At 38.6% G+C, this 23537-nt stretch overlaps 1 protein-coding gene across 6 annotated transcripts in view; it reads left to right on the top strand.

Moving 5' to 3' along the window:
* Nucleotides 1–23537, top strand: part of VTI1A (vesicle transport through interaction with t-SNAREs 1A) — a 396691-nt gene that overhangs the window by 216213 nt on the left and 156941 nt on the right. The gene's annotated exons all lie outside the window — the stretch shown is intronic.

The raw sequence follows: 23537 nt of genomic DNA, 5'->3' as shown, positions 1-23537 counted from the left end.
CCAGCATATGCTGGGGGGTAAAGAAAGGCCGGGGGAAGGAACTGGCAATCCCACCCCATATATACGGTCTGCCTAGTAAACGTCGCAAGACGTCACCCTAAGAGTCGGAAACGACTCGCACTATAAGTGTGGGGACACCTTTACCTTTTTTTTTTTTACTCTGTACTTGATGGTGCCCAGCTTTGTATGAGGACTTATTCCAGAGAAAACATTTGTGTTTGAGGTGATCTGTGTGTGGTGTTTAATCTGTGTTGGCTCATTCTGAGGTTTCTACATTGTGATATATTTTAACTACCTTTCCTTGACTGTTGTACTTACCATTGGATACATATTCTGTCCCTTTTTATTTTTAAAGCATTAGCTTCATAAACAAATAATAGGGAAGCTGCTATCTAACATCTTGTAAGATTGTAAGATATTCAAATATACAGATGTTCTTTCACACAGAATTGAAGGTGTATGGATGGTGTAAATTTACCTTCTAATCTTCCTTGTTAAAATAAAAATTGAGTTTTCTCTTTGAAAAAGTATTAGCAGCAGTACCAAGGCTGCAAGAGATGTTGCTAGTGGAGGGACAGTTCTCTGCGTTCTATGCTGTTTACCTGAGGTTATATGAAAGATGCTCTCAGCTGGTCTGATTATTAAAAATGCCTCATAGTAACTTCCAGCCAAAGTTGATCGATATTTAGTGCAAAGCTTTACATGTGAGAGAGTTATTTAAACATTGAGTGCCCTCGGGATAACAGGGCATGAAAAAATAACACAGAACAAATATGTTGAAGGGTTCAAAAGAGAGGAAGAATATCTTTTTTTCCCTGTGTGTGTGGCGGGGGGGGAGGTAGTTAAATTATAAGGCACTTCAGATAGATTTTTTTTTAAAAAAAATGAGCATATTTTCAGTTGCAAAACTAATAGTATGGGCATGCATTTCCAATTTAAGCATAAGAACATAAGAAGAGCCCTCCTTTATCAGGCCAAAAGTCCATCTAATCCAGCATCCTGTTCTCACACTTGGCCAACTAGAAGCCTATGGGATACCCACAAGCAGGACCTAAATGCAACAGTATTCTCCATGCTTGTGATTCCCAGCAAATGGTATTCAGAGGCATACTGACCCTTTGACAGTAACTTTACTTTTGCTGTTAATCTGACACCATCTTAATTGTTGTTATTTCATTGTTAAATATACACATAGTACTTTCTAAATGCTCAAAATTATCACATGTATGATCTCGGTATCAATCCTATAAACAGCCCTTTAAAGTATTGGGAGTTGGCTGAGGATGAGAACCAGAAACTTGCCTAAGACCACCCAGTGAGTTTGTGGCTGAGATTTGATCTGGAAACCTCCAGTTCATAGAATATGCTCTTGACTACCACACTACACTACTTCTTGAATGGGCATGTCCTTGAGATGGTTCTTCTCCCAGCGCTTATGGCCCCCTTTCCAGTGTGTAGCCTGTTAAGGTGCAACATGTCTGTATAGAGTCAGAGTTACAGACATGTTGCGCCTTAACAGGCTACACACTCCAAAATGAAGAGCATTGTGTGCATTAGAAGATCTTGTCATATACCATGTAGTGTGAAACAAAAATCTCCAGTATTGCACCAAAGTTTCATTTAAAGTGACATGCCATATTTGTCGCATATATGTACCACGTTTTGGCTCCCACAAAGGCCCTCTTTAACTGTGATAAAACCAGTTAATGATATAAACAGCATTATAGTATTTACATTGTTTGGTTACATTGTTGTGAAATACCATTCTGAGCCCTAACACTTTAATTTGCTTCTATGCCTGGAAAAATAATTTCTTGTTACATTGAATTGTAAACTGGACAGATAAATTGACATTTGAAGCTACTGATTGTTGGTTAAAAGGTTATATGAGGCATAATGGGATGGTTCAAAATTACAGCTTAGGATCACACTACCTGAATCAGTCTTCACATCAGTGAATGTGTATGAAGGGATTCAGCCCATCTGAAACTTCTCAATATATGTTAAATTGTTTGTCCCAATATCCATTACTTCACACTTTTTACACTGATTTGTTCCATCCCCAATCATATATTACGGACAGGCTCTTCTGGTTTTCTTAATGGTGTGCTTGGTATTTTACTGGCTGAAATACTACAAGATTTTTTTGCAAATAACCTCATTTTATGAATTAAGTGTGACATGATTTTGCAAATAATTATTTTCTATGGCTCTGGCTTGCATTCTTATGCAAGGAGTGGGAAAGTGTTTGTACATAAGCACAATGTGCACAGTGCCGGCCACCATTTGTGCATGGATCATGTATAGAATAGTTCTGGCTAGTGTTTGCAATATGCTGGAAATGACATACACTGGCCTCTTATTCTGGAGTTGTTCAGTTGACTTTCTTACACTCTGAAGTAAGTACATTGCAGGAAATTTTAATTAATACTAGGCATTTTGTTATAGATGATATGTAACCTACAGGTAAAATTCTGTTTTGTTCATAGTTGTTTTGTACCTAAAATGCTGCTAAATATGATCTTCAGACCATAAATCCTCTGTGGGAAGGCAAGCTATTGAGCACACAGCTGATCAATATGAACACAGTGAAATATTCATATTCTCTTAATTAAAGCATCTCACATTAATTTCTAAGGCACGAGGAATTTCAATTACATCATCCCTTTCTAACAAAAACTGCAAGCAACCCCTAATAAGCATCCGTTCATCAGTTATGTACAGTAAGTAAAACAATATAGTTTAAAAGTTAAATTGTCACATAGGGTGGTATTCAGTGCTAGTCTGACTCAGGGTAGACCCATTTAAATTAATATACATTTATTTATTAATTTATTATTTATTAGATTTATATCCCGCCCTTCCTTCCAGTAGGAGCGCAAGGCGTCAAACAAAAGCACATCATAAAACATACTTAAAAATATAGTAAAACAAAACATCTTTAAAAACATTTCTAAAAAAGCTTTAAAACAATCTTTTTTTGGAAAAAGAAAAAGGTTTAAAAACATATTAAAAAGCAGTTCCAACACAGACGCAGACTGAGATAAGGTCTCTACTTAAAAGGCTTGTTGAAAGAGGAAGGTCTTCAGTAGGCACCAAAAAGATAAGGGAGATGGTGCCTGTCTAATATTAAAGGGGAGGGAATTCCAAAGGATAGGTGCCACAACACCAACGGTTCACTTCCTATGTTGTGCAGAACGGATCTCTTGATAAGATGGTATCTGCAGGAGGCCCTCACCTGCAGAGCACAGTGATCGACTGGGTATATAAGGGTAAGACGATCTTTTAGGTATCCTGGTCCTGAGCAGTATAGGGCTTTGTACACCAAAACTAGAACCTTGAACTTAGCCTGGTAGCTAATAGGTAGCCAGTGCAATTCTTTCAGCAGCAAGATGACATGTTGGCTATACTCTGCCCCAGTGAGCAATCTCGCTGCTGCATTTTGCACCAGCTGCAGCTTCCAGACCAACCTCAAGGGAGCCCCACATAGAGTGCATTACAGTAATCCAGCCTGGCGGTTACCAGTGCCTGGACAACAGTGATCAGGCTATCTCAGTCCAGAAATGGCCGTAGCTGTCTTACCAGCCCAAGCTGGTAAAAAGCATTCCAAGCCACTGAGGTCACCTGGGCCTCTAGTAACAAAGATGGATCCAGGAGCACCCCCAGACTATGAACCTGCTCTTTCAGAGGGAGTATGACCCCATCTGAAGCAGGCAACTAATTATCCAACCTCAGGAACCACCAACCCACATTGCCTCCATCTTGCTAGGATTCAGACTCAGTTTATTGACCCTCATCTGGCCCACCACCAAGTCCAGGCAGCAGTCTAGGGCTTGCACGGCCTCTTCCGATTCAGATGTTATAGAGAAACAGAGCTGGGTATTGTCAGCATACTGCTGATACCTCACCCAAAATCTCCTGATGACTACTCCCAAGGTCTTCATATAGATGTTAAACAGCATGGGGGACAGGATGGTACCCTGCAGCACCCACAGCACAACTGCCAGGGAGCCAAAAGACAATCACCCAATGCTATTCTCTGAAAATGACCCTGGAGATAGGAGCAGAACCACTGTAAAACAGTGCCTCCCATATCCATCTCACCAAGCCAGCACAGAAGGAAACCATGGTCAGTGGGATCAAAGGTAAGAATAACAGGGTTGCACTTCCTGTCTGTTGTGCCCTAGACTGAGGGGAAGCTAGATCGGGGAGTGGAGTCAGATGAGGACAAGGTTCCTTGGGAAGCTGGAGGAAGGGAGATTAGCGGGGAGGGTTCTGGCAGATCCCAAACTCCCATGCCCAGCACTACCACGGATGCAGTTCCTGTCCCTCCTGCGAGTCCAATGCCAGAGCAGTTGGGAAGCGACTCCCAGATCGCGCCATACAAGGCTGAGCAGTAATCCCTGCTGAACACTTCAAACACTTCCCAGACAATCAGCATTCTGCTTCCACAGCCCACACTGTCACCTAGCAAAGCCCCCTGTCTGATATGCCATCTGAGACTCATCCCCCTCGCCCCGTGCAAGGAGGTGCAAGAAGAGAGACTTTCAAAAGATGAATCTCAGGCAGAGCCGCTACTTGCACACATAAACCTTCACTACTTAAGTTGGTGCCTTCCGAGGCACAAGTGCTGAGTCAGCTTTCCCCAAACACTGCAGAGACTGCTTAGTTAGGACAGTTAGGAAACGTAGTGAGTCAGAGTAGACAGGTGAATGAAGCGTGCCACTTTGGATGTAACCATAACTATAATAAAAAGAAAGTCAGCACCTCACCTTGGTTTGAAAGCTTTGGCTCTGGGCAGGACACTGTCCTTCTCTCAATAAAGGAAATCAGTCAGGGTGACCAAGGTTGATTCAGTCCCATACCAGGCCTGAACCCAGACTGGAATGGGTCAAAATAATCTGTTTAATCCAAGATGGGGGTATTTGCTACCAGCCGGTAGTTGTCGCAAACCAATGGGTCCAGGGCTCTTTCAGGAGCTGTCGGATCACCACCTCTTTCAGGGTGGCTGGAACCACTCCCTCCTGCAACAACGCATTGACCACACCCTGAATCTCCCTCTGTGAGCTTTAATAAGTCAAGAAGGACTCAGGTCGAAAGGATATGTTGGTAGCTGCATCATCGCAAGCACCTTGTTCATGTCATCAGGCCACATCAACTGAAACCGTTCCCAAGAAGTTGCAGCAGACGTTGCACTGGACACCTCACTGGGGATTACAGTAGATGTGGATGGGGCATCAAGATTGCTACGGAGGCAAGCAACTTTACCCTCAAAGTGCCTTTCAAACAATTCACAGTGAGCCTCTGAAGGGTCTAAAACTGCATTTCCTGGAGTTGATGTCAACAGACCCCTGACAATATAGAAAAGCTCTGCTGGACGACTACTTGAGGATGCAATGGTAGTAGAGAAGTGGGCCTTCTTCACCACCCTCACCACTGCACAGTAGGCAAAGTTATGATGTTTTACTCATGCCCGATCAGCTTCACAGCACGCCTTTCGCCACTTGTGCTCTGGCTGTCGTCCAGCCTGTTTCATTTCCCTTAGCTCATGGTGTAGCAAGGTGCAAACCGGGCTCCACAATGGTGGAGAGGGCACTCGGAGGCAACTGTGTCAAGAGCCCCACGCACCTCACTGTTCCACAGTGTGACAAGGGCTTCAGCAGGGTCACTTTATCTACGGGGAACTCCCCCAGGCCATTCAGGAATCCAGTGGATTCCATTAGTCTCCGGGATGAACCATCTTAATCTGACCACCACCCTTGCAGGGGAGGATTGGCCATAAATCTAAAATTCCCCAGAAAGTGGTCTGACCATGACAATGAAAATCAAACTGCACAGGCAAAAGAAATTGCTTCACGTGATATCATGTTGGCATCAAGTGAATGACAGGTGGGTGGCCCCATCCACCTGTAAAGTAGCCCACAGGGGTTGCTGGCCAGATCCAGTTTCCCACCCCTGCTATAGACCTACAGCCAGTGGGGGTGTAGGTATGGAAGTGTTCTCCAGAAATTGTTACTTGTGTGACACCCATACAGAATGCAGCATTCATCAGTGTATATGAATGAATCTGCTGTCAGCAGGGATTCTGTAGGCTCCCATTTGTATCAGATAGACTTCAAATGGGATATAATAGGTGTCAAGGAAGTACAAGAAAGTACAGAACTTATATATATATAATATCCTCCCTAGGATGGAAACTGTGGTTGGCTTTGTTTGACAAGAGTGACAAACAATCTTATTTTCCATAATTATTAGTAATAATACTTATTTAATAAATTATTTACCCGTCAGCAGGATTTATTCTTTGTTGATGAGCTTCCAGGGAATAATATTTGTTCATGAAAAGGCAAAAACATGACACTAACACAATCATACAGTGAATGTGTACTGTATACTGCATTTATGCTGTGTTCATAACCATAGCAACTATAAGTAATTTGTGTTTGTTATGACATCTTATCACAGTTTCTTATGAACAGAAGCACTCTTGCTGTTATTTGCCTATTATTGCTTATTATTATTACTATCATCAATTATTTATTTCATGCATTAATTTTTAAACATCAGCATTATAAAAAGTTGCAGATCACTCAATATTGAGATATATTCAATATTCTTGAAAGAAATTCTTTTGTCATCATTAATCCAAAAATAAATCTTGGATGATAAAAAAATTATCACCAAGGATTTGTATCTGATTGAGTCTAATAATGGAGGAATATCATATCTTAAACTAGGTTTCTTCTTCTGACAATTTTTTAAAATTTAATTTGGATATCCAGGAAGCTTGGGAAAAGTTGAGTATTGGTCTTGATGTATTACAATATTGTTCTTGTATGGTTACTTCTGTATCTGGGAAAAAAGAGTCAGTGGATCCCAACTCATTGGCTCAAGACCCAATTTTCAGTGGGCACAGACAAGCTGCCCAAAAAAGATATAGGTACTCTTGCCTTCCTAGAATGGAGCAGAAGAGAATGGAAAGTGGCAGAACTATTTCTCCCTTTATTTTCTTAAGCCTCTTGTATTGGTCAAAAAACTAGTGAGAAGCCCAGATTCCTAAATGGAATTAAATTGTGTATTTGTGGTTTTATGAGGTTCAAGTGAGATGTGTGTATTTTGGTTTAAAACATTTGAAACCTACCAGCCAGCCAGCTTAGTCAGGGTTGTTTGAATCTGGCCCAATCGGGGTTCCCAGAGGTGTGTACACATAACTATGTGGTCCACACTTTACATGTTTGGTGGAGGCATGTCAGGAGCTTCTGGGTTTCTGAGTCAAAGGATTCTCAGTGCCTATTATATTATTTATTTATTTATTTTATTGCACTTGTATACTGCCCCATAGCCGAAGCTCTCTGGGCGGTTTACAGCAACCAGAAATATTAAAACAAATATACAATTTAAAACTCATATTTTAAAAACAATTAAATCACAATTTTAAAATTTAAAACAATATAAAAACAATTTAAAACACATGCTAAAATGCCTGGGAGAAGAGGAAAGTCTTGACCTGGTGCTGAAAAGATAACAGTGTTGGCGCCAGGCACACCTCGTCACGGAGATCATTCCATACTTTGGGGGCCACCACTGAGGAGGCCCTCTCCCTTGTTGCCACCTTCCGAGCTTCCCTTGGAGTAGGCACCCGGAGGAGGGCCTTTGATCTTGACCGTATTGTATGGGTGGGTTTGTATCGGGAGACGCGTTCCATCAGGTATTGTGGTCCCATCCCAAGCCGTGTAAGGCTTTATAGGTCAAAACCAGCACCTTGAATTGAGCTCGGGAACATATAGGCAGCCAATGCAAGCGGGCCAGAATCGGTTTTATACGTTTGGACCGTCTGGTCCCTGTTACCAATCTGGCCACTGCATTTTGCACAAGCTGCAGTTTCCAACCCGTCTTCAAAGGCAGCCCCACATAGAGTGCACTGCAGTAATCTAATTTGGAGGTTACCAGAGCATGGACAACTGAAGCCAGGTTATCCCTGTCCAGATAGGGACGTAGTTGGGCCACCAACCGAAGTTAGTAGAAGGCACTCCGTGCCACCGAGGCTACCTGAGCCTCAAGTGACAGAGATGGTTCTAGGAGAACCCCCAAGCTATGAACCTGCTCCTTCAGGGGGAGTGCAACCCCATCCAGAACAGGTTGGACATCCACCATCTGGTCACAAGAACCACTCACTAGCAGCATCTCAGTCTTGTCTGGATTGAGCCTCAGTTTATTAGCCTTCATCCAGTCCATTGTCGCAGCCAGACACTGGTTCAGCACATTGACAGCCTCACCTGAAGAAGATGAAAAGGAGAAATAGAGCTGCGTGTCATCAGCATACTGATGGCAACGCACTCCAAAGCTCCGGATGACCGCACCCAACGGTTTCATGTAGATGTTGAACAGCATGGGGGACAGAACTGACCGCTGCAGAACCCCATACTGGAGAGTCCAGGGTGCCGAGCAATGTTCCCCAAGCACCACCTTCTGGAGGCGACCTGCCAAGTAGGAGTGGAACCACTGCAATGCAGTCCCTCCCACTCCCAACTCAGCCAGTCTCCCCAGAAGGATACCATGGTTGATGGTATCGAAAGCCGCTGAGAGATCAAGGAGAATCAACAGAGTCACACTCCCCCTGTCTCTCTCCCGACAAAGGTAATAATACAGGACAACCAAGGCTGTTTCCATGCCAAAACCAGGCCTGAAACCCGACTGATTACAGTTTGTCTCAAACATTCTGGTCCAAGCATCAACCTGCCAGTTTGACCAGTTGTTTCTCAGCCTGCAGGTTCCCCAATGGGCACATTTTGCGAAACTGACATGGGGGCAGTCACAATATGGCGGGGTGTGACATAATAAATGACAAAAAAGGGGAGCAGTGTATGTATTCATCTATATCATCCACCACTGCACTAACTCACAGATAAAAGCTCTTTGCACACTTCCTCTTTGCAGAATGAGAGGGAGGGTAGTGTTCTGGCATACAATGAAATATGGGCATGTTTGAGGCCATGTGTTCAATGTATAAGAGGCTGAGCCAATGCAAACACGATCTGAGCAGGAAGAACAAAGAATCTCTTGTGTTGTGGATTTTTGAGAGGATATCGACTGAGACTTTTCACAGGTATCACAGGAGGCACACTAATGCCTGCAGGCAACACATTGGCAACCTCTGCTCTAGAATGTCTTCCAATGACCCTCTTCTCTAGGCTCATCATAGGACTGTAAGACCCTTTCTCACCACATCTGGAAGCAAATATTTGCCTTCTCTCCATTAGCATCTGGGCTGGCATCCAGTCTCAGCATAGAAACTCTTGTTATGGTATGTGCTTACTCAGCAGCCTGTAGGATCAGACTGTAAATATATGGGGTTTTTTTCTGAAAGGAAGTAGACAAGTTGTGATTTTAAACTGATCCATGAAATTCTTCCCCGTTTTTCTCACAATAATCAAAGATTACTTAATAATATGTAAAGTATTTATAACACAAAGAGACTGTTACTCCTGACACCTTTGTGCAAAGCAGTAAAGTGTGTTAGACATGTAACAGAAACCTCTCCATTCTTTACCCTTGTTTTTGATGACTGCATGAAAGCAAGTAACTCCTATTATGCCGATTGCAGTCTGAACTGTCATAATATGTATCATAGATTAATCTGATTCTGGATGAAGTTTCATGAAATGACTTTAATAGTGCATAAATACTGTATTTTGTCAATGTGTGTATGAATCACACTATTACACTTTTATTTTATCCATTATTATAATGTATTGGAAATCTCTTTTACATTTCAATTAACTTCCCAGTTATTTCAAGTATATTGCATTCCACACCTTAATGTAGCAAAATGCCAGCATAATATTTAGTAAATATCACTTTGGTTATTCATTCTTGTACAAAATATCTGATATCTGTTATGCTGGAGTGCAAAACACTGTTTTTACTGCTGATAGTCCTTAATATTGCTAATTGCTTAAGAACATCTGAAACCTTGGATAAAAAATCTTTATCTGCTACTCATTATATTTCTGGAAATATGAACATAGACTTCCCCCCCCCAAAAAAAATCCAGCTGGCGCTGTAATCATGGCTTAAACCATGGTTATAGTCACTGCCCACAGAAGCCATACCAGCGACTGAATGTGGCAGTTATATAAAATATGAGTAAGAATATCTAGAGCGTTTGAGCCTTGATAGTTGTCATTTGATTAAATGTATGTGAATTCCGTTTGAAGTCTTGTCTTTTTTATAATTCAGAGGGGCTTCATTGTATATGTCTTATGCCTTTATAGAAAATGTGTCTGGCAATCATGGCTTAATTTCTTATATACATGCTTGCTATGTGCATGTTACAGCCTATGTTGTTTGTTCAGATGCTATGGTTGTAAACTGTTCTTAATTTCTACCATTTGTTGTGCAGATGAGGAAAAAACCATGTTAAAATGGTGGGGGGAGAAATCCATTATATTTGAAGGAATTTGATAATTTTGTTGTAGTTCATTGCGTGGCAGGTGGTAATAACGTCTATGCCAGTGCTGTCAAAATATGAAAATTAAAATGACGATGGGTTTTAATGAAATCCATTTGACAAATATAATTAAGGTGTTTTAATATGAAGGCCTGTAATAAAGACTACCGGTGGACTCCCTGAGGTCCTGACTAATTGTGTAGATTGCTTTTAAGCTTTGAATAGTTTTATTGGATAATGAACTGTTAAGAAGTGTTAGATCTTTCTTAAGCAGAATTTGGTTTGAAAAAGAAGAGGAGAGACAGGCCTGAGGTGTGGCATTTTAAACATAATTAGAAGAGAGTTTTAAGTTAACATCTTTGATCTTGCTGTCAGGTTTTGATTAGAGCTGTAAATGCTTTAATCAAGTGCAGTGTAGTCATTACATTTCTAACTGTTTTAAAACCGTGAAATTACTGAGATGCTGACATCAGTTTAACACATTTTGAATATTTGCAGCAAAGTTGTGTTGGTAAACTCTGAATTTATATTAGTATGTCAGAATGTGATGATTTTCTAATATATAGTGTACGTGGATAATTATGAGATGATGAACAAATAATTTGGTTGATTTTTTTAGAGAGACAATGAAGGAACGTTCATTACATTTGATGATAATCTATCCTTCAGTACAATACAAAATTTGCAGTTGACATATATATAAATTGCTTCTGTGTGCAGGAAGCACAGCCATGTGGAAGTTTTTTTTGTGGTGTACATGGGGGAATTTTAGAGTTTGAATCACTCTTTCATAAACAAATATGAAGGAAAAATGAAGGGCAGTTTGTTAGCCTATATTGTAATGGCTCTTACATTATGTTTTCTTAAAACCTAGCTGTATAAATTCTGCCATCATACCACACAGGTGCAACTGGTACTGGGTACAGAAATTAAGCATGCTGAGAACTTCAGCTTTATTTTTTAAGACAGCAAGCATGAGGCTTGAAAGTGCATGACTGATCTACATAAATCTTTGAATTTTAAAGGTGGGGATGGAAGGCTGAATGGGAGATGAAATGATCAGGGAATATAATAGTATAGCAATAGTGTTTCAGTGGTCTGCAAAGTTCTTAGCCCGATGATTAGCAGAAACAGAATACATTATAGGAAGTAAATGTATGTAAATGTATATTATGGGGAATAAATATAAATTTATACAGATCCCAAAATCCAGATTTTCTTGGTCAAATTCAAGATGCAGTAATGCCACATGTCTCTGATACTTGGATAATTAAATAAAATTGAAACTTACATAGCTATTTGATATTCCCAACTAGAACAAAGTAAGTACAGTTCTGGAATCCTGCATGGACCTGTTTGAAATTGAAAAATTAGCAAATAAAGTGTTAAGCATCTTCTCTCCCTACCACTCCTGTTTCACTTAACACTTTACCCTCCAAAATTGGCATTTTTTATTATTAAGCAGAGTCTGTTTGTTACACACATTTGATTGTAATATGTGGTCCCCCTCCCCCATATCTGAAGCTCTGATAGGCAGAGGTCTGTTGGTTCTGAACAACACCGTATCCAACACTGCCATTCCGCTTGCAAAACAGACTTCCATGTGTGCTGTGGAACTTCTGCCTGCTCTCCTGTCTCCTGCAATCCCCTGCCCCCACACAGCTCCTGGGGGACCCTCTAGAGCACAAGGGAGAGAGGAAGGGCAAGTTCATTTGTCTGAGTGGAATGCCACTTGTGTAGCATTGAAAACAACCCTTAGCATTTTATATATAGTAATTTATTATTATTTATTATGTATTTATTAAATGTATATCCCATCCATCCCAGAAAGAGCCCAGGGTGGCAAACAAAAACACTAAAAACACTCTTAAAACAAAAGACTTTAAAATATATAAAAACAAAACTTCTTTTAAAACATTTTTTTAAAAGAAACCACTTTAAAAACATCTTAAAAAGACATTCCAACACAGATGCAGACTGTAATGCTATTGCTATGTGTGGTAAGGCAAAGGTTGTTACTGAATTTCCTCATAAGAACCCTGGTTTCCATTACACAGGACAGACTGTGTTTAGCATTCCCAGGCTTGAAGTGACAGCAATTTCACTTTCCATGAAGTCCAGCCCATTTCTACTTAAGACCTTTGCAGGGGTGTGCAAAATTAAAATGCTGTAAAACAGAATTGTAATTCAACATCTGTAATTGCTCAGTAGAATGGGTTAGTTTATGTGCCACTGAAAGCTCACTTTAACAAACCAAGAAAGAATGAAGGCAACACTAAACATGTTCATTTTATTATATGACATGCCACACTTCTCTGCCAATAGAATGGTACCCAAAAGTAGGCTGATTTAGTTGTAGTTGATATCGTTGGATTGGTTGTTAGTAATAGCAATAAGCAGTAGTTCCTGTGGATGTAGTAGTTGCTCTTGCTATTGTGATGTGCCACCATCAGTTACACTTCCAGGGAAATCCTCGTTGGAGAAAACTCTGTCTTGCTCGATCTTGTGAAATCTGTTGTGCTGTTTACACTTAGTATAATGTAATCTGAAAAGAATCTGCAGAGGTACCACTGTGTTATTTTGTTACAGCAAAATCAAAGAGTTTTGTGGCATCTTATATTTATGTTCTACAGATGAACTGCACTGTAGCCCACAAAAGCTAAAATTGTTAGTCTAGCACATTTTGTTGTTATTGCTGAAAAGAACTGATGTTCACAGTCTCCCCATAAAGAAGCCACTGAATTAACGAACCATAGTAAAAGTGTAGTTATTTGTTCTCCAGAAGTAAATACCACTGCATCTGATTATTTTCAATGTTGTATGATTAAACTGCAGGGCTGGAAAGTGGTAAATATCCAAATAGTTGTCAATGGAACTAAAAATTTGAATGGAAGAGCCATACGCATAATTAAAAAGCATGTTCAGGCCTAAATATTAATCTTGATTATCAAAAGACTTTTTCCTATTTTATTATAAATTTATTTCTGAAATAAACTAACATTCTGTTGATTTTGTTGTTAAATACGTTTAGGAAGAAATATTATTTCTGTACAGTGATGTAAGCTCATGAATAATTTTGAATTCATTTTCATTCTTTTATGTTTCCACTTTTAATACTTTTTTTGCTAAGAACCTTGAACAGTCACTTTACTCTGCAGTCTTCTCCATTTTATTTTCTCTTTTTTTAACCTTAGAATTCTGCGTCTCCAACATTGCAATAAACTTTTTATGTGCAGCATTTTGTTTACAAGCAAGAGTTCATTCTTGAATGAAGAAATAGAAGCTAGTGAAAGGATTGGCTAATTATCATTTTTCTCAGGACAACAGAAACATGCTGTTCAGTTGGCTTTGCAATGTTTGTAATTTATACCCATTAAATTGATGTTTTATCATCTATTACTGATTCTTACGCTTCTGTTTGCACTTATTGGCTGTAACAAGTATTTTGTTTTTGTACAGGAGAAAAATGGTCTCAGTCACTTGTACTGTACTGAAAAGGAGAATGGGATTTGCAAATGATAAATGGGAAAGTTGACTAGCTAACTAATAAAGATTTGTCTTAATCAAGTATGATTTGTCAGAACAGGAGCGCGTTGAGGTCAGGGCACATGCAATGAATAATACAGCATTCACAGGAGAGAAGGACCAGGCAAAAGTCCTCATAAATATGCTGTGATTACCCAGTGCTAATTCATATTCAAAGAATGAGTGGCATTGAAGCCAGCTCCTAGGTTTCTGAGCAGTTAACCTGTGTTCAGGGTTTTTTTAGATCCTCTGGTCTTAAGAAAACTTCAGCATATTTTCTCAAAATACTGTTTTTAGTGCAGCCCTCATTGTATTGGAGAAATGTTGATGCTTGCAGTTGCTGATTTTGAAGCATCAATTATTAATTTACCTTTCTTTCTCTTTATAGCTCCCAATTATGACAACATTTATTTATTTATTATTGTTTAATATGAGTATTGGTGTAACAGTCTTTCCAATTTTGTATATATTGCTAAACTGTGTGTGTGTGGGGGTAAGGTCTCTTTACTACCTCAGAAGAATGTAGTATAAAACAGAAAGAATGCTTGCCCTTCTCCCCCTGCATTTTTGACTGTCTAATCAGACACCTGGGTATAGTTTTCTAAATCTTTGTACTGTTTGGATGATTGTGTACCAGTTGTAGTGAAATCCCTTGTGGATGTTGTAGGATCAGTGCTGCCTGAAAGGAACAATGGAACAATGTCAGCTCTAGACTTTGTAGGCCCTTGGCAAGGTCACCTCAATAAGCCTCCCTCCCTCCCTCCCTCAGTGAGTCCAACTCTTCACTGAGCCATTATCAACAACTCCTGCTATTCCTTTTCATCCCCATTGCTACCACCTGCCAGGCAGAGAGCCAGTAAGTGAGTAGTCAGTGGTATCTACTCATACTCCTCCTTCTCAACACCACCATTGTCTGGGCCAGAATGAGAGAAGGGTAAACAAGCATGGTGCAATGGTGAAGAAGAGGAGCAGTTCCAGGAGGCTTTTTCCACTGGTCCCCTCACTGGGGGTGAATAACCCTGTTGATATGGCCTGTCTGGAGTAAGGAGAATGGCAGGATCTTGAGACCCAGGAATTGTGGTTTCTTGGGAAGTTCTTGCAGGAGCTACTTTGAAATGGAACCAAGACCTTACTAGGACCTGTATAAGATGAGGGATGAGAAACGTGATACACAGAGTTCTAATGCATCAAGTCCTGCATGAAAGTGCATCAAGTCTACATGTAAATGAATTGGAGGATCCATGAAGCAATCCCCATTCATGGTCTGCGTTTTTGTCATTAAAGGATATGTTACAAAATTTCCGTGATTGCTCAGTTGTATTCTGTATTGCATTTCTCTATGGTTCTCTTGCCTCTATATTATTTCTTAGTGGCTTCCTTCCTCCTGTAAATGACTTTACCATGTGTCTCCTTAGGATCATCACCTGTTATGCTTATTCCTGTCATTAGTCCTTGAGAATCATATTTCTAGTCTACTTCCTTGTCCTGTTTGATTCATCCTACTAGTTACACTATTGTTTCTTTCTAAGCCCTGATGAGAAAGTTGTTTTCCTCCAGTGAATAACCACCCAGTCATCACTGGATCTATATGTGCTGATTCAGCCATAAACTTCTATAATTCTTGCTTTAATAAACCCATTTAATAAATCCTGTGAATATTACTTATCTTGTTGCTGCAGATCAAGTAAATCCTTTTGTCAAGCTCTCTTTTTTTAGAGCTTCAGAGCCTGTCCAAATACAAACTCTGGAGGAGAGAGATGGTGACTGGCAGACTTGTAAGGGTTTTTTGCAATGATCATCCTAATACATATATTTGTAAATGTTATTAGTTGATTATCCATTGTCTGTTCAAGCTTGTGTACAAATATATCTGTGGAAATATACAATCACTCAATAAAAATAAAGCATAGCCAAAATACCGTAATTGGACCTATGCCCTTAAAAAAACACCCTTCTTTCTAAGCTTTCTAGGTAGTCCAAACCAGAGTTCTTCACCTGCTCATCTCCAGGTGAAGTTGCTTATCAAATGTTGCCAACCTCAGGAATTTAAGAATTAAATGTGTTGGCATCATCTGGAGCAGGAAAACAAATAGGAGAAAGACAAAATCACTGTTAATATCTTAATTTTTGCACAGAGGAAATACTGAAAAAGAATGGATTGTCTACATGTCAGTGACATACATACATATTGTGTTGTTTTAAGCTATTTTAGTGATTAATAGCCTATTGATTAATTAATGTAAAGTGCAAATATGTATGCATATTGTTGAAACTATTTAGCAATAAGGCTGTGAAATAGTGTTTCTCAGATTGTTGTCAGTGGGATTACTCCAGGAGTAAACAGTTGAATAATTCACTAATAGGCAAAAAACCTTGCAGTTTAAAAATGTACCTATAGCCCACAGATATTTCTATCAAACTTTGAAAAGCAGGGAAATTGAGCAGCTATACTGAATGCACCAGGGGAGTAGGAGACCTGACCTCTCTGAGATATTGTACTGCCCTACAAATCTGTCAAAATGCAAACACAATTTGAGTTGGTCTTTCACAGTCCAATCCACTTCCTGTGTAGCTTGGAAGAATTTGGTAAAATGTGCCTCTGATCATATAGTGAGTGGTGGCAACACCTGCCATCTCCAAAGATGGAGGATTACATTTTTTAATATTTGTTGTGTTCTTCTTACTTTTTTTCTTTCCTGTATTACTAGTGTTTCTACGGCGAATCTAATCTAGAAAATTTTATTTCCCTCATTATTCATCCTAGAAACCTGTGTCAAATTCATTTTTATTAATTTCAAAGCCTTTTTATTGGTCAGTGTCATATGATGGTAAAGACAGCCGTTTGTGTTTCAAATTGGAAGTTATGTTCTATCTCTGCTTTGTGTGCATTACCCGTTGAATCTGCAACTGCAGTTTAATGTAAAATCAGACTGATTACAACATGTTGCTACTTAAGCAATGACTAGCTGTTGGAAAAAACAAATTTGGCCTGCCCAAGATGCATGTTTTCAGCCTGCTATGTTTAAACTACTTCATTAAAGGAAAGGTGGGCAAGGTCAATTAAAAACATAGAACACACCTAGAAATTTCCTAGAATATATTTCACCTCCCACTGTTTTATTTTGTGCAAACTGAGATGTCCACTTGAGACTATTCTGCAGAGTAGTCAGTGCCATTATTCCACAATGGGTTTTGGAGTATTTTGCGAAGTGTTGCTGTATTTCACATATTCACAGAAACAGAAGCAAAAGAAAATGATTTACTGTAGGAAACTTCCCTAAAATTGCAGAGTAAATCATATTTAAAGTGACTATCTGAACAATATCAACTGTATCTTAATATTGTTAAGCAAGATTAGCATAGCACATGCCTTGTTTCTATTATTTGGGCCGATTGCAGGAGTTGCCACCACTCACCATATGCTCAGAGGCACATGTTACCAAATTGTTCCAAGCTACACAGAGAAGGAAAGCAAAAGCAAAAGGAGATAGACCTAATGACCATGCCCTCTAATGGGGCTTAGGAGACAGAAATGAAGCAGGTGAAAGACTTATTGAATTCTGTGAAGCCTAATTTGTTTCTGGCGAACACATTTTTTGAGCATCCGAAAAGATGACTGTACACATGGACATCACCAAATGGTCAATATAGGAATCAAATTGATTATATAATTGGTAGCAGAAGATGGAGAAGTTCCATACTTTCTGCAAAAACAGGACCAGGAGCAGACTGTGGTATAATTCATGAACTGGTCGTATCAAAAATCAGAGTAAAGCTAAAGAAGAAGAATAAAGCAATCATAATGCCAAAATACAATTTAAATAACATCCTAGAAGCATATAAAGATCAAATAAGAAACAGGGTTGAGGCTTTAAACTTAGTTGACAGAGAACCAGAAGAACTATGGAGTGAAGTCAGAGATATTATCAGGAAAGAATGCAAAAAGACAATACCTCTAGTTAAAAAGAGAGAAAGACCTCAATGGATGACTGAAGAAACTCTTAAAATGGTTAAAGAGAGAAGGAAAGCAAAAGCTGAAGGAGATAGAAATACGGTCAGAACCCAAAATGCAACAATACAGCGATTCATATGTAGGGACAAGGAGAACTATTACAATAGTTATTGTATAGAAATAGAAGAGGACAACAAAAAGGGAAGAACAAGAGCCCTATTCCAAAAGATTAGAGAAATTAAAGGGAAATTTAAACCAAGGGTAGGGATGTTGAATAATCAACAGGGGAACACACTGACTGACCGAGATGAAATAAAAGGAAGATGGAAGCAATACACTGAAGAACTCTATAAAAGAGATGCAAGGATGACAGATTCATTAATGGAGGAAATGTATGATGAAGAACCAGAAATTTTAGAATGTGAGGTAAAAGCTGCTCTTAAAATTCTTGGAAGAAACAAATCACCAGGAGCAAATGGCATACCAATAGAGTTGCTACAAGCTACTAAGACTGAATCTGTCCAGATTTTGAGAAAAATCTGTCAAGAAATATGGAAAACTAAACAATGGCCCACAGACTGGAAGAGTTCAATATATATTCCAGTTCCAAAGAAAGGGGATCCCAGAGAATGCAGTAATTATCGAACTATTGCCTTAATATCCCATGCAAGTAAAGTAATGCTGAAGATTCTAAACAAAGGCTCTTACCATATATGGAGCGAGAAATGCCAGACGTCCAAGCTGAATTTAGAAAGGGAAGAGGCAGCAGAGATCATATTGCAAACATACGTTGGATAATGGAACGGAGCAAGGAATTTCAGAAGAAAATCACCCTGTGCTTTATAGATTACAGGAAAGCCTTTGACTGTGTAGATCTGAAAAATGATGGAATGCTTTAAAAGAAATGGGGGTGCCACAGCATCTGATTGTCCTGATGCGCAACCTATACTCTGGACAAGAGGCTACTGTAAGGACAGAATATGGAAAAACCGCTTGGTTCCCCATCGGAAAGGGTATGAGACGGGTATATTTTATCACCCTATTTGTTTAATCTATACGCAGAACATATCATACAGAAAGCGGGATTGGCCCAACATGAAGGAGGTGTGAAAATTGGAGGGAGAAACATCATTAATTTAAGATATGCAGAGGATACCATACTCTTAGCAGAAACCAGTAATAATTTGAAACGAATGCTGAGGAAAGTTAAAGAGGAAAGCACAAAAGCAGGACTACAGCTGAACATCAAAAAGACTAAAGTAATGACAACAGAAGATTTATGTATCTTTACAATTGACAATGAGGACATTGAACTTGTCAAGGATTATCAATACCTCAGCACAGTCATTAACCAAAATGGAGACAATACAGGAATATCTCGCATTAATGTACTCAATGGGACCAGAGTGAGTACGTAAACCGAAAATGTCCTTAAAGCGAAGCGCTACCTTTTAAAACTTTTTTTACCTCTCCTTCATGCGGAGCCTCAAAGCCCCGCGCTAAGCCTCTGCTGCTGCGCTGCCGCACCTCCCAGCTAATCGAGATCACGCCTCCCAGCTGATTTGCAGTGGCGCAATCACGTCTATTTCCACCCCCACACACCGTTAAGTGTCCGTAAGTGTGAAGCAAGAGTACGTAAACGGGCATGGTGGAGTATAGAGTATGTCCGTAAAAGTGAGTACGTTAAGTGAAGGTCTGTATAGTGGGGTATTCCTGTGGTCAAGAAATCAGAAGAAGGCTAGGACTGGGGAGTGCAGCTGTGAAATAACTAGAAAAGGTCCTCAAATGCAATAATGTATCACTGAACACTGAAGTCAGGATCATTCAGACCATGGTATTCCCGATCTCTATGTATGGATGTGAAAGTTGGACAGTGAAAAAGGCGGATAAGAGAAAAATCAACTCATTTAAAATGTGGTGCTGGAGGAGAACTTTGCGCATACCATGGGCTGCGAAAAAGACAAATACTTGGGTGTTAGAACAAATTAAACCAGAACTATTACTAGAAGCTAAAATGTTGAAACTGAGGTTATCATTACTTTGGACACATCATGAGAAGACAGGATTCACTAGAAAAGACAATAATGCTGGGAAATACAGCAGGGAATAGAAAAAGAGGAAGGCCAAACAAGAGAAGGATTGATTCCATAAAGAAAGCCACAGGCCTGAACTTACAAGATCTGAACAGGGTGGTTAATGACAGATGCTCTTGGAGGTTGCTGATTCATAGGGTCACCATAAATTGTAATCGACTTGAAGGCACATAACAACAACAACAAATGGTTTAGTATTGCATATGAACCAGCTCAGTATGGCACATTTCCTTGCTTAGTTGTTCAACATCCCAAGTTATCTAACAACATGAAGATGAAATAAATCTGGATTTAAAGAAGCTTGATGCATTTACCCTGTATGGCTTGTACTGGATGATGAATTTACACTTGATGTATTATCATTTCATTGCAACATAATTTAAGAATGAGATAATTTCTCTCTTGAATGTTCATACCTTTTGTCAGGCAGCACATTAATTATACTGGTGGCATAAAAGTATTTGCCCTTTGTGATTCTGGATATTTTATATGTATAAAATAAAATGTTAGCCCCTTTTTGGAATTCTGAAGAGTGATCTTAATTGTATCATTGTTTAATTATAGTGAGGTAACAGAGCCCTTGTGTTTTAAGACCTGGTACAATAAACATATGCTTTCAGGGTTTTTTAATTGTGCCCAACAGTTTACAAGTCTGAGTTTTGTAAAGGGTTTTTGGTGCCCACTGTCTTCCTTGTTTTGTTTTGCTTAGTTTTGCTTCTTTTCTGTTTTTTACAGCAGTTTACCATGCTGCATGGAAAACAGTGCATGATTTAACAAGGGGTGGGGGTGCAGAGAGCATGTTGCTATACCAATACTTTAGTTCTGCCACACTAGCCTAAATTCTAAATGTGGAGTTCATTTTCACTGTGCACTTTGTAAACGTGTTCCAAAGTTTTTAATCAGTTATATAGTTTACTATTTATGCCATAAATTTTATGAAAATAATAGTTTCAAATTCTTTAAGGTATCTAAACTGAATCCTTGGATTCCTTCAAAAGCTGCAGCCCCCTGCACCATAGTGCTACTGTATCAAAGTAACCCTTCAGTTGATTCCGCTACTGTATTGTCTTGATAGCTGAACAATAACAGTGATTGCTAGAAGCTGCCAATTGGCAAAGTATATTTCTTTTTAAAAGGTCCTATAAAATTATTTTTGAGCACTGTTTGTAAAATATGATTTGATCAGTTTTCCTTTTTTTATAATAGTTTTTGGCTATTTTAAGGATTGATTTATATTATGTTACAAGAGAGATTTCATAGCTCTGAACTTATGTGTGCTTGAAAACAATATTTTAAAAACAGTATTTCTTAGATGTGTAGCCCATTGTACCCTGAGTGCTTGTGGCAAATACTAACAACAACAAATCTCAACCAGAATAAAATAAATTCATATTCACTGAAATTTTCCTCGTTTTCAGCTTAATCATTATCCTCAAAGGATTCAGTTTTAGCTTTAATTTCTTTCATATATTGAAAGAGGATGAAGAATGAATGTCTTCAAATATTAATGTTCATTTGCACAAACAATAGACTAACTCATTTTCTAATAATGATACAAAAGATCCAAGAGTTCAGAAATATTTCTACCGTCCTGTCACCTATATACTATAATGTGTCCTGGTAGTATATATTGTACTGCCTTTCACCTCTGGTAAGGATTATATATGCAGCTAAAAATTAAGAGCAGCAAGCCAGAAGATCTGAGAATATTATGGTTGTATAAATCCATGATCAGACATCTAAGAAAATATTCCTATCAATATTATTCTGTAGGTTACTGCTACAGAAATATAAACTAGTGTCTCTCCCTCCTCCTTCCCCCATCCCAGTCACTTGTAAAAGATACACTGTCTTATGATGAAATGTGTTTAGCTGATAAAAGCAATCAGGCAAGAACAATCCAGGTAATATGCATCTGTGCACACCTTGCCACTTCCTTTTAGGAGCTGAATTACCAAACTACAAACTGTTCCTTAAGTGTTCTCTTAAATTTTAAAAGCTAGCTTAAGCTAGACATGTTGAGAAGATATACAATCTCTGGTTCATGCTATTACTTTTTTTTTTTTTTTACAATAATTTTTATTCAAATTTTCATAAAACATAGAAAACAAAATCATAAAACATTCAAAGACAAAAAACAAAACAAAACAAAAATGATTAAACAAAAAAAAATAAAATGTTGACTTCCCATTTGTCACATATCAAATCAGTTATAGGTCTACAATATATAACAATCCTGTCTCTTAAATCATATTATAAAATCACTTTCCTCCAGTAGTTCTTAATTAATCATCAAATCTCATAAACATTACTTTATTCTTTCCACAAAATGTCAAAGAGAGGTTTCAATTCTTTAAGAAATATATCTATCAATTTTTCTCCAAATAAACATGTCAATTAATCCATCTCGTTAATAATTATAATAATCTTATTGTCATAACCATAGTCCAAATAAACATTTCGATTAATCCATCTCATCAGAATCAGGTCCAATAATTTCAATAGCCATTATTCCATTATCCCTATTAGTTCCATCTTCCATCTTCAATAGTCCTGTTAAGTCCAGTAATTTCAGTGTCCAATCTTCCATTATCAGTATTCCATAATAATCTTGCTGTTGTAGCCATAGTCATATAATAAGAGTCTGATGGGAATTTCCTCTATCCCAAATATTTTCTTGCCATCCATTCTGAATAAGTTGCTGAAATACTGTTGTAAAGTCATATCTGTGTTCTTCTTTTTTACAAAATGCACTGGCTCATCTCTTAAGAGTTTTTCCATTGTCACATGGCTGCAGTTAATTCCATAGATTTTCTCTATATCAAGTTCCATCACATCATTCCAGTCCAGAAGATTATCCAAGCCATTGATAACTTTATCTCTAATATCTTCATTAATTTCTTCAGAGATAACGTTAAATTCCAAACAGTAGATTTTATTTCTAAAATCCATAAACTCCAGATCTTTTTCCAATTCCACATTTGTTCCAATCTCCAGGGCTTGTATCTTCCCTTTATTTTTTCTTTTCTCATCTCTGATCTCATTCTCCTCTCTCACAGGATCCCCTATTTCTTTACACTCCTGCGTCATTTTGCTCAGTTCAATTTTCAGCTCCTTACTACCCTGTCGCAGGGTTTGTTTCGTTATCTCAATCTCATCCATTATTTTCTGAAACATAATTACTTCCAGATTCTCAGCCACTTTCTTGATTGCCATTTTTAAAACCACGAAAACCAAGCAAAACAAAAATAAAGAAGAACCACTTCTTATTTCAGCAACAATTGGGTTAATATTCCAGGCTTGATGACATCACAGTATAAACAGAGCAACCTGCCTTATCTCTCTATGTTCAAGAATGCAAAACAAATTTAGTTCCCAGCATCAAAACAGTTAGTGGCGTCGTGAAGAAGCAGATTCGTCAAAACAAAATAGACCAAAAAGAGAATAGTCCCAGACAATATAATATTCCTCGGAATAGAAATCAGGAATAGAAATCCCTCTTCTGTTTATTATCTTT

The sequence above is a fragment of the Rhineura floridana genome, chromosome 7, assembly GCF_030035675.1.
Source record: "Rhineura floridana isolate rRhiFlo1 chromosome 7, rRhiFlo1.hap2, whole genome shotgun sequence".
Classification (NCBI taxonomy): domain Eukaryota; kingdom Metazoa; phylum Chordata; class Lepidosauria; order Squamata; family Rhineuridae; genus Rhineura; species Rhineura floridana.
Note: the sequence above shows the minus strand (reverse complement) of the source record. Positions and strands in the feature narration are given on the sequence as shown.